At 36.7% G+C, this 7,358-nt stretch overlaps 1 pseudogene; it reads left to right on the top strand.

Annotated features, from left to right (window-relative positions):
- The first annotated feature begins 603 nt into the window (after positions 1-603).
- On the top strand, positions 604-994 carry LOC111560598 (annotated as a pseudogene).
- The last annotated feature ends 6,364 nt before the right edge of the window (positions 995-7,358 follow it).

The following is a 7,358-nucleotide window of genomic DNA, read 5'->3' as shown; positions in this document are numbered from 1 at the left end:
TAGTGAGCATGATCATGTACTCTTCCTTTTTTTTTTTAAGTTTTATTTTTATTTAAGTAATCGCTACACCCAATATGGGGCTCAAACTCATCACCCTGAGAGCAAGAGTCACATGCTTTTCTGACTTAGCCACCTGGGCACCCCTCATGTACATTTCTTTAGCCATCTTTAGTGTACAAGAGCAGGTTTGGAGTAGGTAAAGAGTTGCATTCAAGAAGGGTTAAGGTTTTGCCAGGCTAGTGTGATGAAGAGATAGGGAAATGATGGAGTTAAATGTGTATGCAAGGTTGTTCTTATGTTGATAAACCATGAAAAGCAAGAATAAAGTGAGGATACAAAGAAGCAAAAAGGGATCAAAAAAAGCTGATAGAATTAGTGGGGTCACTCTTTGGTACAAGTTTTGATGTAGCTGGGGTAATGAAGAGAGTGAATGAGTTGAAAGGTAGCATGTGAGGGTTTAAGAGTTAGTGATACTTGAATTTAAAATTATAGAGAAGATGTAGCTTTGGACAATGATAAAGCCTATGACCTCATTGTTAAAGATAGCCACTAGCCACATGTATCTGTTTAAATTTAAATTTTAATTAATTAAAATTAGCTGTCATGGTGGGTTTGCTGAAGAAGACCACTGGCCTTGTGTGATTGGCTATATGTGAGAGTCCACACGAGAGGCTTAGAATATTGTACACAAAGATTCTTGATGATCTTGAGCAAATTCCTAAAAATGCAGCATATAGAAAGTATACAGTATAGATTACAAATAAAAAGCTGGGTATGGTTAAAGCAGAACCGGATGTTAAGAAATTTTAAAAGACTAACTTCAGGGTGGCCAACTAGAAGAGGTGATTCTTCTGGCTGAAAATGAACTAAATCGGGCAAGAAAATGATACAGTGGAAATCATGGAAGCCTTTAACAGAAGAGCCTCTCGCCATCCAATGGAAATGGCCAATATCATTATTAAATGAAGAGTGTGTTGATGTGAAACTGATTTAATTAAATGTTCTGTTATATGAAAAAAACTAAAATCCAGTTTCTCAGTCACATCAGTCACTTTTCTAATGGTCAATAACTACATGTGTCTGATGGCTACCATATTGGGCAGTGCAGATACAGAATATTTCTGCCGTTACGAGAAGTTTTGGTAGAACAATGCTGGAGGAAGTCTGGGAGTAAGTGATGGAGGTAGGTAGAGGACAAGATGGTTAGAGGAGTGAAGGTCAAGGGAGAAAGGGCACGGTATTTGAAGTATCATTGATTTGGATATTGAAATCATCAGTAATGATCACAGGAATAGTTCTGATGAGAGTGACAATGAGAGTCTTCAAGGAATGGGCTGGGAGTGGTGACACAGGAAGAGAAAGAAAGGTTAACAAGTGGTAAAGTCTGTTGGCATAAACTTTAAAGTTCAAGGGTTTTAGGAAGGAAAAGTGAATATTGATATCTGGAAGCAGCAAGAATACCTACTCCATCTCCAGGTCCAGTGGCAGTTATGGTGAAGGAGAGAAATAGCCATCACATGAGAGGTCTGCAATTCTCTAAAGGAAAAATTCAGAGAAGAAGCTGTTAACAAACTAAAAGTTCACAGGGATACAGTGGAAGGGTTTTTATTTGGGAATGTACATAGCAATTTGGAGATGAGAAATGATACGGGATGACCTCCAAGCTCAAGGCTTTTTGTAAGGGCTGATATAAATAGAGGTGAAAGGCAAGTTGGGGTTAAGTCTAATGGTCTCCAAGGAATATTGCGGTGCTGTGGCTGTGTTATTTGTGGGGTAGATGAGTGGGATTTTCCTGGGATCCTCTTTTTCTTCTTCCTATGAAGGTGTGGATCGGGGAAGGTCTTATCAAATGCATAATTCCTATTTTAAGGATGATAAGTCTAATACAGAGAGAGATCATGTAACTTGCCTATGGGCACACAGCTATCAAATGCAAAAGTAGGATTCCAACCTTTGTAGTTTATTGTTCTTGCAAGTACATCAGAGGAGGCAGGTAGAATACAATAGAATCTGTCCCGGCTCTCTGCCTCTTATCCCAAAAGGTTTCAGATGTTGCTGTAAACTGTGAGGGATAAAGCCCTACAGATCAGGCTGGGAATGCACAGGACTGAAGAATATGGAGCAACTAGGATTGAGCAGATTTGCTTCCTCAGCAAACCCTTGAGAAAGCCTTTGTCTGGAGCCAGAAATCGGAAACAGCTGCCTCTCAGTGGGGAAACCAGCTTAAAAGCAAGCTGAAGGCTCTTCCTCTCAGACTTTATCAGAGTCCAAGGAAAACCCCAGAACTTGATCATATCCCTTAAGAGTGTTCTCAATAGAACCTAAAGGATATTTTTCACCAAGGGCTCATTTCTTGTAATAAATAAAACTAAAGACAAAAACTTCTAGTAATGACCGTACATCCATAATGATAATATCTTCCTAGTTATTCCTTCTATGGTAGAATCTATACCTACTAGCTATATTCTCACTGTCTGACTATGTAAATGTAAATGTTTAGTGCCTTCCAAAATGGGAAATGGAGATTATTCCTAAGACCATTGTGTTCCTGGGTTGTTTTAATCAATGAGAAGATAGAGTTAACTTGTATACATCACAGTATTCAAGCAAACTTTGTAAACTGGTTCAGAATGTCAAATAGGGCTTTATAGTTTTTTGTTTTTTGTTTTTTTTCAATTCAGCACTGAAACATTCTGATTGATTCAATTCATCATAAAATAAGTTGTTGGAAACAGAATTAGGGCTGTTTCCTTAATGGGCTCTGCCTAGAGAAGTTATCAGTGTTATAGAAAGCTGCTATGGAGGACCTTTAGAAACTGACCAGTGTGCCAATAGATTTTTCCTCCTTTACTTTAAAGCAGTGGTTCTAATTAGCAAAGTTTTCAAATTTATTATTGCAGGATTTCAAATTTCTTAAAGCTTCAAGAGCTGACATTCATTAGGAATATGGACACTGCTGACCACCTACCTTTTACATTCCTTCCTACCAAAGGATCATGTGGACTGTTGGAGCACAGCTGTCGTGACCTTGTTTGCATGTGCACTGTTGGAGAGCACACAATAGAGGTAATAGAATTCAGTTATGGTTTTTAATTCTGTAAATTAATGGCTGAAGCAATAAGTTTAAAATGAAAAGGAAATAAAAGGAGAGGAAGCTAGAATCGAAATGCAGGCCCATATTCTGTATCCTAAAGGAAAGTGTGAAAATCGAAAAATAAACTTTTATTTTGCAGTCTATTGTCCTGACAAACTTTTAATATATAACTGTTTTAATCTGTTGCCGGATCAGTGTCCCTTTGTAAACATATGTTAAATCTGAGTGCAAAGAGATGAACAATAGCAATGCATCACTTAACTGCATCAACATTTTATGTAGTTGATCATGTAAAAAATCAGAAGCAGATTTAGCCTTTTCTGTGGACTGTAGGGACTAAGGGTCTGTTGACCACATTTCTGCTTTACAAACAGAGCTATCCAACCAAGACTTGTTTACTAACTGGAAATGTGGTCAAACACACTGTCCTTGATATTTTATTTGCTCTTCTAGGCTGACAAATTGATAACTTTGGAGTTATTTTGACAAAACTAGATACATATATAATTAGGAAAGTAGAAGAAAAGAATCTGTGATATGGAAATGAATGATATCTGAATTAGAAATTGTTATTTTGGTGGGTAAAACAGAAGAAATATAGTAATGTCCATATTTTCCAATATTTACCCTTTATATTATTTTATTTAATTAATTTAAGTTTTTTAAATGTTTGTTTTCGAGAGAGAGACAGAGCACGAGTCAGGGAGGGGCACAGAGAGAGAGGGAGACACAGAATCTGAAGCAGGCTCCAGGCTCTGAGCTGTCAGCAATGAGTCTGTCGTGGGGCTCGAACTCATACTGTGAGATCATGACCTGAGCCGAAGTCGGATGCTTAACTGACTGAGCCACCCAGGTACCCCTAATATTTACTCATCTTAAAGCAAGACATAGGTTTCATATTTATATGCACTTCATTATATTTATAACACTACAATAGGGGAATTAGGAATTAAGATCCAATTTTCAGAAGCCAGAATTTTGGAAATTGGTCTCAATTACATGAGGGTAAATTTAGGATTTGCAGATCTTTTTCACTTATTTCTCCTCATTCTATACTCATAATAACTATTACAGAGAGTCAAGGTTTATATCCTCCTCACTTCATAAACGAGTAACAAAAGGTTCAGAGTAATTTTATGGCACAGCAAAAACAACCTTACACAAAGAGTTCCACAAACTGAATTTCTATTAATATATAATGTCTTTGGTAATTCAGTTAACACCTACATGCTTCTGTTTCCTCATTTGTAAAATCAGGAGCAGGAATTAATTTTGAAATCTATGGGGTCCTTGCAATTAAAACAAACAAACAAACAAACAAATAATAGTTTCTTGACAAACCAAGATCTCATCAAAGTCACTGGTGGAACAAGGACAGTACTCAGGACTCAGAATGGACTATTATCCAGATGATGAAACATGTCTGAAATCAAAAGCTGACCTGCAGAAGATGTATAGTTGTCTGCTTTTTTCCTTTACTTAGAGTCATCAGAAACATACAAAACTTATAATCTATCTTAAAAATATATCTTCCTACCAAAAAAAAGATAAATTTTGTTCACTTAGCAAAAACCACTAAAAATACTAATCTGATAATTTTATGCCTAAAGTTAACACATACAGGAAATGATAATGATAAAAAAAATTTATAAATATCACCCTGATTAAACTCACTCATTATTTTGACCGAAGCAACTAAACATTTGTAAGGAAAATTATGCGACTGAATATACTGGGTTGAATGGTATTCTCCTCTAAAATTCATGTCCACATAGAACCTGTGAATGTGAGTTTTTGTAGGTGTCTTTGTAGGTGTAATCAAGGTAATATGATGTCATACTGGATTAGAGTGGGCCCTAAATTCAGTATGGCTGGCATCTTAGAAGAAAAGGGAAATTTGGACACAGGCACAGATGGAGGGAGGTATGCCATGTGAAGATGGAGGCAGAGAGAGATAGGAGTGATACATCTATAAACCAAGGAACACTAAGGGGTGCCAGCAACCACCAGAAGCTAAGGGAGAAGCATGGGGCAATTTCTCCTTCAGAAATACAAGAAGGAACCAACACTGCCAACACCTTCGTTTTGGATTTCTGACCTTCAGAACTGTGAGAAAATTAATTTTTGTTGTTTTAAGCCACCCATGTTGTAGTACTTTGTTATGGAAGACTTAGGAAACTAATACATGGACAGTCTGACCAAACAATATTAACAACTACTCACTTTAATTGAACTCTCAATACAGACCTGCAGTTTTTCTCTCTGACTCTTCTGTAAAATTATTATACATCTCCTACCTTCCCCTCCAAACCTTCATTGCAGCTTATAACATGCTTCATTCCTACTCAAGACAAAAGAAGCCATCAGACAGGAATTCTCTCATCACCCATCAGCAAATATACTCTGCTGCTGTTGCCACCAGTTTCCATATTATGCCATATCCGTGATCATCCAAAAGATGGCATGATCCTACCTTTTCTTTTGAAGGCCATCCTGTGATTTGTGTCCTGGATTCTGCACCCACATATATTCTCAAGCATTCTGATCCTGTCGTTAAGCATCTCCTTCTTAAAAAAAGAAAAGAAAGAACTTTCCATCCCATGTCTGTCTTCAGTTACAGTCCCATTTCATCATTTATCTTCAAAGCAAAAGTTCCTGAGTAATCTGAGCTTGTTTCTATTTCCCTATATCACCTTCTTGACATACTCCACTTGGCATCTCTTCCCTCCATTCCATTGGAATTGTTCTTGACAAGGTAACCAGCCTGTTCCACATTGCTCAGTCCCGTGTTCCTGTTTTTCTCTTTTCTTCTTGATTTCTCAAGAGCATTTCATACTTGTAGACCAATATCACTTTGTTCAATATCACTTTTATTATGATGATTTAAAATGCTTTTATCACTGTTTTTGTTGTCATGATTATTTCACTGTTGACACTACCATGTTTTTCTGCTTTTCTTTTTCAGTATCCTTTATGAGATCTCCCTTGTCTTGCTGATTTCTAAATGTTGGAGTGATCCAGTTTAAATATTCTCTCATACTACCAAGTGAATTAATCCAATGCCATGTCTTTAAAACACCATCTATATGCTTAAGACCTAAAAATATTTTATCTTCAATTCTTACTTCTCTCATAAGCTCTAGACTCTTATACTCAATTCCACTTGAATATCTAATAGGACCATGTCCCAAACAGAACTCCAAACCTATCTGAAACCTTTTACTTTTAGTTTATCCCATATCATAAATAGCAGCAACATCTATTCCATTGTTCAAGTCAAAACCATGAGTCACTCATGATTCTCCTTTTTCTCACCATCGCCCCCATTGCAAATTCATTGCCAAGTTAGCTCTCCTTCTAAAATATATCCAAAATCTATCCATCTCTTCATGTTCATTGCTATGACCTTGACCTAAGCCCCTATTATCTCTCATCTAGCCCACTGCCATAACAGATTAAATTGTATCTTTGCTTTCTGCTCTTCTCCCCTACAGTCCACTCCCCACATAGCACCAAAGTTACCTTACACAGCATCTCCCTGCTTCAAACTCTCTGATATGTGATCCATTCAATGAAGTTTGTCATACTCAATGCCTTACAATGGTCCTACAGAGTCTACTCATCTAACTTAACTTCCTATCCAGTTCAGCCTCTGTCACGATGGCCCCATTGTGAAAAATATTGCTTGTTTTTTCCCTTTTTTCCTAAATACACAATGTTCCTTTAGCCCTCATGGTCTTTGTACTCATTTGCTCGCTTTGCCACACTTCTTGTTACTTCTGCCTAGAGTTCTCTTGCCTTAGATATTCATGTGGTTGAATTATTGTCATCTTTCAGGTATTTGTTCAGTTATTGCCTTCTCCTAGATGGCTTCCCTAAACCATCCAACCCCATCTGCTATGGTCCATCATGTTTTCCTGTTTCCTTTTCTTCTTAGCATGTATCAGTATCTGCTTCACTATAATATAAGCCCCATAAGAACAGGGACCATGATGTCTTTATTTATCACTTTATTCCCAGGACCTGACATAGATTAAGTAGACAATAAACATTTATTGATAAAGTCTTATTATCTCACAAGTACTATGCAAAATACAACTGATTTAGTCACAGAGATATTATAATTTCTTACATGTAAAACATGTATTTATCTCATATTCTTCATATCATATATGATATAAATTGTGAATTATGTCCATTCATAATTACAAGTTAAAATATTATAACAATTATTTCTACAAACTTATAAACTTCAAACTTTTCT

The sequence above is a fragment of the Felis catus genome, chromosome B2, assembly GCF_018350175.1.
Source record: "Felis catus isolate Fca126 chromosome B2, F.catus_Fca126_mat1.0, whole genome shotgun sequence".
Taxonomy (NCBI): Eukaryota; Metazoa; Chordata; class Mammalia; order Carnivora; family Felidae; genus Felis; species Felis catus.
The sequence above is the reverse complement of the archived record's forward strand: the minus strand, read 5'-3'. Positions and strand labels throughout refer to the sequence as shown.